The sequence below is a fragment of the Taurulus bubalis genome, assembly GCF_910589615.1.
Source record: "Taurulus bubalis genome assembly, chromosome: 4".
Taxonomy (NCBI): domain Eukaryota; kingdom Metazoa; phylum Chordata; class Actinopteri; order Perciformes; family Cottidae; genus Taurulus; species Taurulus bubalis.
The window spans coordinates 26,741,712-26,753,101 of NC_136592.1; the positions used below are offsets into that span (position 1 = coordinate 26,741,712).

Sequence of the window (11,390 nt, forward strand, 5' to 3'; positions counted from 1 at the left end):
CAGTGTATTTGTAGAAAAGTGCACTTTAAAATGCAACTCTCTGCCTTTTGTGTTGAGCTTAAAGAAATGTTGTAAATAATTTCCTTTCAATTGATTTTTTTCATAATGAAACAAGCCATTATTTTTAGCAGTAGACTGCCAGCAGCGGAAAGACGCAATATCTCTATGCTATAATTATAATAAAATTATTATAATAAAAATGTTTCTGAAAATGCTGCAATCACTGGGCTACCTCAAACCACTGTCCGTGTATTTTCCAAGGAACGCTCCCATTTCCCAGGCCCACTGAACTGTCCACTGGCAGACACGCTCTGCCTCCGTCTGTCAAGGTCAGATGATCCCCGTTCCTACAAGGAACCTTTGAGTTTGAGGTCAAGTGGCTGCTCGCTATACAGATTTCATACCAAAAAGGAGACATTTTCAACAGATTAGAATTCCCCTCTGAAATCTTTTTTTTGTTGGAAGCTTCACGTGTCCTCCCGTGTGCAACCTGTTGCATATTTAATGTGACATGTTCCTGCTCTTTTTCTTTTTTTTGTCCTGATGGCTTGATCTCCCCGTTCAGCACGAGATAAAAAGGGAGGCTGTGATCGAGGTAAAAATGAGAGTTATGAGCACCGCAGAGAGAAGAGTGAAATATTAATCTGTTTTGATCCGCCCACATACACTTTCTGGAGGACATATTTGTATAAAATACTACTCCGCTCAGCTCACATGTAGCCTCACACCTCGCGACTGCTCCATCATCTCCACTGGACACAGAAGTCATGATGTATTCATGAGCTCCAACTAAATATGAAGCTCTGAGAGGGGGGCAGATCTCACCATAAAAAAATGCACATGATCTCAGAGCACAGCGGTGTTGCAATATGTGTTTTTGAAAAGCCTCCTCTGCGATATCGGGACGCACTCATTGCTTTTATTCGCCCAAAGACATGAGCTCTGTCTTTAAAACCGGGACTCAATCACGGCAGAACACATTGTATTGAACGCCAGCCTATTTTAGTTGCTTTTTTCACGGGGCGAGATAAACAAGCGCTATTCATTGGTGTGCTCCCTTGTGGTTTCTTTTTGAACACCTACACCGCCGCCGAGCCGGAGACGAATGCGGCGCGCGGCAAATAGAACTTCCGCCAAAAGGCCCAATTATAAACCTTTCCCAGTTTGAACCGGTTCCCATTTAGCCTCGTTATGACTCGCGTTCAGAGGATCCTCCGTGAGAATCCACTTGAAGCGGAGAAACTACAGCTTCAATTAGAGACAAAAAGAAAAGGATTTGTTTGTATCCGTCACACTTGGAAGAAGTGACAACACAGTTTCTTTTTACGACTTCAATGCAGGCGTTGTCCCAAAGTGTTTAGCGGCGAAGAAGGAGCTAAGCTAGGAAGCAAACCGCTCAAACCCTCAACAAGGGTCGTGACATTTGGGTAGTGACCAGAAGAACGGGCCAAAAGGGAACTTCCCCCTTCATCTTTATTTATACTCACGCTTTGGCCCCCCTGCAGATGGGGCAACGCGAGCTCCGAGCACGGACGGAGGCGTTCGCAGCCCCGATGCGCCGCCGTTCGTCGGCTAATTCTCCAAAACGCGCCAGAGGGCGTAAAACACAAAATGAACTGTGAAGAATCGACAGGACAACCACTGTAACTGACAGAGAGCCGCGATCCAACCCCCACAATGCCGAGGAGGGATTGCAGAGAAAGAAGTATTGCGTGCGTTATAAAAGGAAACGGAGGTTGAATATGCCGCAATTTTCTGGAGTGCTTGAGGAGGAGGAAGAGGAGGAGGATAGGAGGAGAAGGAGGAGGAGGAGGAGGAGGAGGAGGAGGAGGAGACCACACAGCCAACACCTGGTAGCGGGACAACAAGGAGTGAGTTCTCAAAAAAAAAACAGCAACCAAACATGCGGAGTGCCCCTAAAGAAGGATGATTGAGCACAGCTGTACTGGCACTCGACCCAGTGTTGCTGGTCATTTTCTCCATGTATCTAATAACACTGCATTCATTCACTGCAGTTTGTGAAGGTGTGAGCAGCACCTTTCAGCAGAGGCCCAAATGGTGTTATGTGGAGCAACGGAGGTTCTGAAGGTAAAGATCCCATCGACGACGTGAGGCGACCGTCAGGCGGAGAATTTGTAAAACTTGGTGGACCTGAAGCATCTGCATCGGATTTAAAAAAGTATTAAGACATACGTGTCTATTGGGTCTTGGGAAATCGTGTTTGTTATAAGATGAGCAACTGTTAAAAACAATACTTTGTTCTTAAACCCAAGTAGAGACATGAACCAATCAAAGGCACAATCAAGGTTAGAAACAGCTGAGCCCAAATGGCTCAAGTTAAGGCTTTGCAGTCAACAAAGCATGAGAAACTTTCCCTGCAGCTTCGCATCTACATTTGGCTTTCTAGCGCGAAGCTTTTCTATCCTCAACCTCTGACAACACCGGCACTGCTCTGACCAACAGGAAGTCAGGGAGCAAAAGTTAAAGAAAAACTTTCCAGAAACAACAATCTGAGTCCGTCAGTGGCAAAAAAACAAGACATTTAACTGGACGTACAATGACAGTGCAAAATCGCCCCGAGCGATAACATTGCAGCCCGTTTAGCGGCCGCTGTCTGCACCAACTTCAAAAACAGTCAGTTAGACACAAAAAAAGAGGGTCAAGATTGCAAATAACATAGTTATACTCTTTCAAGAAATGCATCGAAACATTGGACGTTGGCGCCGGAATAGGCTCCTGGTCGCGGGACAAGAAATAGACCTGCGCATAGCTGCATAAAAAGTTGATGCACCTTCGATCTGGACCAGGGAAACCGAGGCAAACACGTTAACACAACGTGTTCATCGGATCGATACGGCCGCTTTAAGGTTCTACGCGACCAAAGACTCCAAGACCCAAACCAACAACGGTGAAACACACGTCTCGCCAGTACGTCTACATGCTCACGTGCTCGGCTCCCTGCGGCTCATGGGATCACTTGACTCGTCGGCCATTTTTTTTCCCTCCAAGGAGCTTGACAACTCAAACATGTTTGGCAGAAGAAGAAAAAAACCTCTTTGGCCGTTGGTCTGAAACCTTCCTTCGGTCGGCAGCTCACGTCTGTGAAACCTGTGAAAAAGGTGCAGCTCCCTCTGGAGCGGCAGCCTCACGACAGCCTCCTCCGGCTGCACAGACGTGTTCATGTCTTTTAAGAGATTGTGCCCCATCTCAGCTTCCTCTCTCTCTCTCTCTCTCTCTCTCTCTCTCTCTCTCTCTCTCTCTCTCTCTCTAGCTCTCAGGTGTTGGAAATGTTTTTACTCCCCGATACTCGGGAAACATCTGTGAGCGGCTAGATTCTTTTCCTCCTGGGCGAGTTCTGTTAAAAGCAAAACAAAAAGCCGCCCGCGGTCACAAAATGGAGTCGGCCAGTCCTCTGAGATCCCCCCCTCGGCGCCAACACAGGGCAGAGTCCCACTTTTCAGGTTGGGACAGAAGGCAATGAGACAAAAGGCCCCGTTTTAAATCCCTCGTCGGCTTGTGTGAAAGCAACTGGAGACGTTTTCTCCTGGTTAAACGTCCCTCTACCGTGACATTAAAAGGGACAGATTCAGCGAGATGAGCAGCTCCGCCAACTGCCAATATAAATAATACGAAGCAACAAAAAAACACACAACAGATCTGAAATGCGAAAACCCACGAGGAATTTTTGGCTCCTAAACTGTCAGATTCTGTGGGGTCTAATAAGAAAAGGGAAAAAAGAGATGCATTGAATCCAGCTCATTTAAATGGTTTCCTAGAGTAGTCAATGTGTGAGAGGCTGTTGGGTCCAGTCTTTTAGATAATGCCATTTCATGCTCTACTTGTCTGGTATATAAGAGATTAGAAGAGACCCGCGGTGTTGGTCTGGTGTCGTTCTGGTGTCGGTCGTGAGACGCAAGCCAAACGTGTCGTGCTCATTAGAAGCCACCCTGAGGAACATGCACCGTGTGTTGATGTTGCTGTCTTTGTTCTCTCCGTGTGCCGGGGGTTCCTTTAGAAAACTCCTCATTTCTCTGCAACCGGACGGTCCTGTGCATCACTCGTTTACTTTTCAAATAAAATACGCTGGAGTCCATTTATTTTTGCAAAGAATCGCCTTGAACTACAGCAGATTTAAACAAAAAAACAGCAGAGTAAAGAGAGAGGAGGGCCGTTATCCTCAGACAGGCGAGGGGAAGTGGGACCGAAGGACGACGCCTCAGTGAACAGACATCACAACCCCAATCCGAATTTCACTCATACAGGAGAATGAAAACAGTCACACTGAAATCGTTTTGCTCTATAGTATTCAATTCAATTCAGTTTATTTTATATCGCCCAACATCACAAATACAAGTTTGACTCGGAGGGCTTTACAATCTGTACACATGACATCCCTGTCCCGGGACCTCACATCGGATCAGGAAAAACTCCCCCAATAAAGATAGTAAAAACCCTTTCACAGGGAAAAAGGGGGAGAAACCTGAGGGAGAGCAACAGAGGAGGATCCCTCTCCCCGGATGGACAGAAGCAATAGATGTCATGTGGCCAGAATGAATAACGTAACGGAGTTACAGCACATTCAATGAATATGACAGAAATGATTCATATAATGAGTAGTAGGCATGGTCCATGATCCAGATAGCCACGATCCATTAAGCAGAAGGAGGTAGAGAGGAGGGGCATCAGCAGGGCAATGACAGTAGGCAGGACCGGTTCCAGATAGTACAATGTACAGCCCGCTGCTCTATATGGATGCTGTGGCGTCGGCCTGCACTAATATATCTGGCTTGAGTCCGACAGGTTAAAGGTTGAACTACCCAGGAGGAGGAGCCGTTCAGCTCGGCGACGCGGCAATTCGGACGCCATTGGTTCGTGCCGGAGATTTCTTGAGTTCATGATAACGCTCTGCCAGAAAATAGGACTGCGCAACCTTTTGAGGCACCGCTCCGAAAAAGACACCCAATTAACGCGATGAATAATTGATTTGCCTCGTGTTCCAGATCAAATGAACTTGCGTAGTGCCTTTCACACGAATACTAAATTAGATTAGCAGACCATGATGAAGTTGCACAATATTTCATGTTAGCAGTGTTCCCTGCAGATGGTGATTTAAAAGAAATTTTACTGTGAAGACGAAGAAGTAGTTTATGAACACAATACTGGAGGCGTTTGCGTTCCATATTTCGGAAGGAAAATATGCTCACAGAAAATCAAGTGAGCTCTCACACAGCCCTCAGACCTCTGGAGGTCAAAGGAAATGTTGTCTCGCCGCACAAAGAAAGAAAAGAGCACACTCTGCAGAGCTGATGCAAAAGGTACAAACAAAAGGGAAAGACGCAAACATGTGACCTAAACTCCGAATGAGCAGAGTCACACCAGCCACTGGCGTACAGGACGGACCACGTGTAGCTTTAGGAGCTCAAACTCAAGGTGTGGGAATTATCTAAATTTGGGAACAAATTTTAAATGGGTCAGGATTGTTATGAAAAGTTAAGCTGATTTCTGTATTTCGATAAGGGGACACTTTAAATGCATTGCATATCGTTTGTATTTGATCACATACATTGATAAAGCTTTATGTTACACTATGGATATTATGTGAGGTTTAACGAGAACTTATTTTAAATGTTATATAGTACAGCTGGAATTCCTTAAGTATACACAATTATTGTGTTTGGGCATATCAATCACTTTTTTTTTGCAAATGGGCTTTGGCAAGTTAGATAATGTGTCAGATAGTTTGCAAATATTTAAAGTAAGGATTTCTTTGATGGAATATCAAGATCAAGAGTTGTGTGAACTTTCCCACGAGACCAAGCGTTTCATGGCAGGATTTCTCCCTGTTGGAGCCACCGGTGTTTGTGTAACAGTAAATCCAGGAGTCGACGCTTAACCACACACCTGTGACTGAGACAGCATCTGTCCACGGACTGGGGGAACACTGATGTCCAGCTGCCACCTGGTGGTGAAAACCATGCTGTGCAGCAGAGGTGGAAACAGGAAGTAGTTTCAAAACAGCAGCTGCTCATTTGGTTCCCAGGATTAAGTCCAAAGGCATTAACGCTGCAGAGCTCTGGAACAACCTCTTGCAAAACGCGACTGCAGCGCCAGCAAAACTAAACACGGTTGCCTTCGCACATCAAACCGTGTGTAGATCTTTATTTACAACTTGAACTTTCCTTAACTGTTAAAAAAATATATGTAAGCAAGCATCCTTCTCTCCATCCTCACTAAGAGTTTATAGTTAGTCAAAAACGCTTTTGAAAAAAATATCTAAAACTGTAGTGACATCACAGAGCAACTAAGGCAGGTTTTAAATCAAATATAATTGAACTACAGAGATAATCTCTATAATTTGCCAGCCTTGGCCATTTGTGCTCTTCATGGTGGATGTTCAGCTTTTGTAGTCTTGTTGCATAATAAAACAAAAAACACCCAAGTATCATACAACTTACAAATGTAAAATGTTTATTTAGTGAAATGAAAACAGTACATGAAGTAGTTAACCAGTAGGATCCGCACATGTCTGGCCAACACCCAATGCATTCATCAAGGCTGGTCATATCATTTAGACTCCTAGTTTAATTTAAAAAAAAAAAAAAGGCTTTGTGTTACACCCATGACAATAGAAATGGTCCCAATCTGGTATTCAGCACATTGAACCAAATGTGCGCACAACCGAGCCCCGCCACTGACAGACAGACAGACCCACAGAGAACATGCGGCTATTTGAGATGAGCCGCGGCCTCTGATGATGCAAGGCAATTACATAAACTGCAATCCCTTCAGGAGGAATCCACAGGCACCATCAAACCGCTACAGTCACCTCTGTGAATCAGCCCCAGCGAAAGCCATTACTGTGATGTACGCGAGTGCTCCGACTCAGAGGGATTACCGAACAGTCGGATGCTACGCCAGGGACTATTACACATATAGACACGATAGCGTTTGTGCATATTTGCTACAGCGCGTGTCTGGAACCCGTGTGTGGCAATGACAGTGAAGCCTAAATGTATTTGAGGATTAATCTAGACTTCCCGTGTTGCTCACTGGCACTAAGCCAACACTACAGCAGCGGAGCGGCGTGAAGTCGATGCTCGCGCTGTGAAAGACGTGCTACTGCAACGCGGTCGGCGTCGTTGACAATCACGTCTGACACGCCGTTCCAACACCACCATGTCCGTCTGTGTGAGAAGAAAAAAAAAAAAAGTCTCAATATTGCAAATTGTTTCTACCTAAAACATTGCAGCTTAAAGTACAGCTCAATGTTCATTTTGTATTTTTCGCCAGAACATTTTCGAACTCTAAAGGCTCTTCCAGGTAGAGAGTGACAGCGGTGTCCTCTGAGACGCATTATTTTCAGTGGCGGCTTTCGGCTGCACATCCTGTCAGGAAGGGCCACCGTACTGCGTCCTCACCTGTGTGACAACCTGCATGCTGCTGGCCAAGTCCCCAGAGAACCTAGGATATAGCAGAACACAGGCAGGAGAGTTCAGTCACAATGATGGGCAGGAGGAAGCAGGCGTAGCCTACAAAAGAGAATAATTCATCACCGAGAATGACAGAAACCGAAGTCGTTGGTCCCAGATGGTAATTTGTGTTATTCTACTCTTCCTTCAATGGGTCATTGCGCGTTACTTCCCAACGCGATCTTAAATTCCCAGAAGACTTTCAGAGCTCTTTGACGGCATCAAGAACGGAACGTTGGTTGTTGCAACGTTAAAAATTACAACATCCACATTTTACCGTTTACATGGACTGTTAAAAGTGTATTACTTTAGGTCGGACAATATCGATTCTCATACAGATTAATTCAGTCTGACTTGAAAAAGGTGAATAAAGTCCCCATCATGCAGGTTTCTAGCTTGGCATCGAGCCACCAGGCTACGACAAAGTCAGACTACTTTCAGTGTACAACCAAAGGACACTCTAAACCTTGTATAAGCTTATTGAATCTTCACCAAGTCCCAACTCATTTCTTAATCTATTTAGGAACTTAATAAATCTGGAGCTCAGTGCCAACAGCCAGCCCTACTATTATTCAACATGACGGTTTAGGACCTTATAAAGTACTTTAGTACGAGCACACATACCAGACGCGTTCCGCCTGCTTGGGGTCAATTCAGGTCATACTGCTGCAGCTCAGAGAGACATGTGGATCAGGTGGAGATACAGCTCAACTTCGGTGGTGACCTGCAACCGTACCAGTGGCGGTTGCTGAGCTGGCTGCAGGGACAAAAGGATGGGAAATAGAAGACAGTTAGTATTGAGAGCTGAAAACTGCTTTTGTGTGCAGTTTTTATTTTCCAAAACACCTTAAGAGTCCAACTACCACTGATCACAGCCAGCCCTGACATTTAACCGGGTTAACCAACAAGGCTGCACAATGATAAATAGAAACGTACTAAGTTATTAACACAGTAAGGAAAGCGCTTTGAGAAGGATGAAGGAACCATTAAAAAAGTTACTGCAAATTTGAAAGAAGAAACCGTTTAACTTGCTGAAATTGATGTGTCATATTTGTAAGGGAGTCTTTCGAGCTTAAGGCATTGAATAAAGTAGCTCACAGAGTGAAGCTTGGACTTTATAAAATAAGATGCAGCGACAGGGACAAATTGAAAAACAAAAACTTGCCCTCAATAAAAACAGCAGTTCTCTCCAGCTCTCAGGTTGGAGGTCTTCCACCCATTATGAAGGATAGCCTATGGCTGGAAAGACACTTTGTTCTCCTTGTTCATAATAGCTCTTCCTTCCAAAGCACGTTGCTGAACTCTCCCATCTTCGGGCTGGGAAGGAAAAGAGAGCAGAACCAAAATCACATACTTTGTCCGACAGGGAATATAATGAGAAAACCTTTAAGCGGTGCACCGACTGTTTCCGACAGGCTCCGCTGTGACTCAGACGGCCCCCGGTGTACCATGGAAGTCACAGCAGGTTGTCAGGACAGGTCCGCTGTGCTACGGAAATCAGCGACCCGACTAATGGTGCAACTCATCACTGTCACACCCACCTCTTCAGAACACTATATGAAATACTTTAACAGGACTTTAGCTTTTGGATAGTGAAGGCACTTCAATGGATGTATTTCCAAATTGGTTCCCGCACAGTCCCATTTGTTACCACTACATTTGCAGAACTGGGGGAAAAAGATTATAATTTTAAATCACAAATTAGTCTGTTAGTGGTGAAGCGCAGACGCCTCTGAAAGAGTTAGAAAAAACTGGAAAACAAATGTCCGTGGCGATGATAAGCCAAGTCAATCATCTTTATGATTGACAAGATGAAGGACGCACAACTCCAAGATTCTAGTGCTGAAGGGCCCAAATATAAAAAGCTGTGAAAATAATATGACAACAGCTGCTCTACTGGTATTTTAAAAAGGAATTGAGTGTAACTTTTATGTATGGTTGTATCAAACTACAATGATTTGTTTGTTTCTGTAATTTAAGCTTATATTCAGTATTAGTTGGGAAGCTGAAAACAAGTTCTCGCAGCCTCCAAGGATTTAGTTTGACCTAATATTCTGAGCTATGGGGTATTAACTGACGCCAAAGCAGGAACATTTGTGGGACAAGGAACTGAATTTCACCCTGGTTCCTTCGGTTGAAGTACATGTTAAGTGTCCAACTGCTTAAAAAGGTTTCTGGTAAACAATAAATGAATAGAGCCATCACAATCATAAAACTTTCAGTAATAAATGTTTTTACGAAGTTGATCAGACTCGTCTTGCGACAAGCTGCTGTGTTGACGGCCTTTACCAAATGTGCACCTGAGCCAATTTCCTCATCTCAATCTGGAATGATGCTAATAACAAACCGATGAGGGGACTTGGATATTATTTTAATATTTGCTGTTATGTTGCATGGAAAACATGACCGATTAAGAAACGCATTGAAAACACTGTGGGTGACTAACTCAAAACAAAGACTTTGGTTAGAAGAGATAATTGTCCTATAGTTAGGTGGAGTGTAACAGCAAGAAACAGACCTTAAGCAATGAAGGAGCTGGCCCTCCTGGTCAGTGGGCTGATGGTCCGGCTTGGTGGAGGGAGAAGCCTGAGAAACTCCACAGCATCCTTCCACTGAGAGATGGACTTAAAAAGTAAGACAGGGACAGGCGGCATCAATACAGATCCTGAAAAATATGCCATAACTTCAAGTAGTCTTATTGAATATCTCAAACTAAGTAATTGAACACAAAATAAACTAATTATAGAAGTAACAGTACAGTTTATTCTTCTCAAATGCAACAGTGAAGAATAGTATTATGTAATGATATGATATTTGTTTTAATTAGAGTCCACAATAACAGCTTATTGCATATGTTCTCTCATGGTACGATGTACACAGACATAATATAATCAGAATACAGGCTTATAATAAAAGTGGAAGGATTGAGTCAGATGGCCCCTGTGCACACAGTGTGTCCTCAGTTTGGGTCAGATCGGGGTATTGATGCCACTGCATCAAATACCCCGACTGATTAGTGCAACTCATCACTCTCAAACCCACGTTGACCTTCCGGATGTGCTGGGAGACACTATCGTGACGGGTTTGTGTTTACCTTGCGTTCCCATTTCAGAGCGACGGGAGGCTCCACTCAGTCTCATAATGCTGCAATGTGAGGACTTCATGACAGTTGGCAGCAATTCCTGCAGGAGACAAAATCATTCAAACAATTTCAAAGTTTGAGAAACTCCACAGCACAGCATCGTTCCACTGAGAGATGGACTTAAAAAGTAAGACGGGACAGGCGGTATTAATACAGATTCTGAAAAATACGCCATAACTTTAAGAAATTCAACACAAAATAAACTAAATTATATAAGTAATGGTACAGTTTATTCTTCTCAAATACAACAGTGAAGAATAGTAGTATTGAATGATATTTGTTTTAATTAGAGTCCACAATAACAGCTTATTGCATATGTTCTCTCATGGTACGATGTACACAGACATAATATAATCAGAATACAGGCTTATAATAAAAGTGGAAGGATTGAGTCAGATGGCCCCTGTGCACACAGTGTGTCCTCAGCTTGGGTCAGATCGGGGTCTTGATGCCACGGCATCAAGACCCCGACTGATTAGTGCAACTCATCATTCTCAAACCCACGTTGACCTTCCGGATGTGTTGGAAGACACTATCGTGACTCCTGGGTTTGTGTTTACCTCTAGTTTCCCGTTCTGTTTAAAAAGGTAGCTCCGTCCAGTCTCATCTCGCTGCAATGTGAGGACTTCATGACAGTTGGCAACAATTCCTGTACACTGCAAAAAACATGCAAACCAAGCTGATTAGCTTGAGCCATGCACAAAACATGGTCAATCTCGGTTACTAACAATTATTCTTAAACGCTGCAAACAAAACGTAAGTCTGGTTGAAACAAAAGG

The 11,390-nt window shown here is 44.0% G+C and overlaps 1 long non-coding RNA gene across 1 annotated transcript; it reads right to left on the reverse strand.

Moving 5' to 3' along the window:
• Window positions 1–7,216: 7,216 nt before the first annotated feature.
• Window positions 7,217–8,727, reverse strand: LOC306735760. Its single transcript, XR_013770988.1, has 3 exons — window positions 8,631–8,727; window positions 8,094–8,222; window positions 7,217–7,461 (listed from the first exon to the last, which is right to left on the reverse strand). It is a non-coding gene; the product is annotated as an uncharacterized lncRNA (long non-coding RNA).
• Window positions 8,728–11,390: the final 2,663 nt, after the last annotated feature.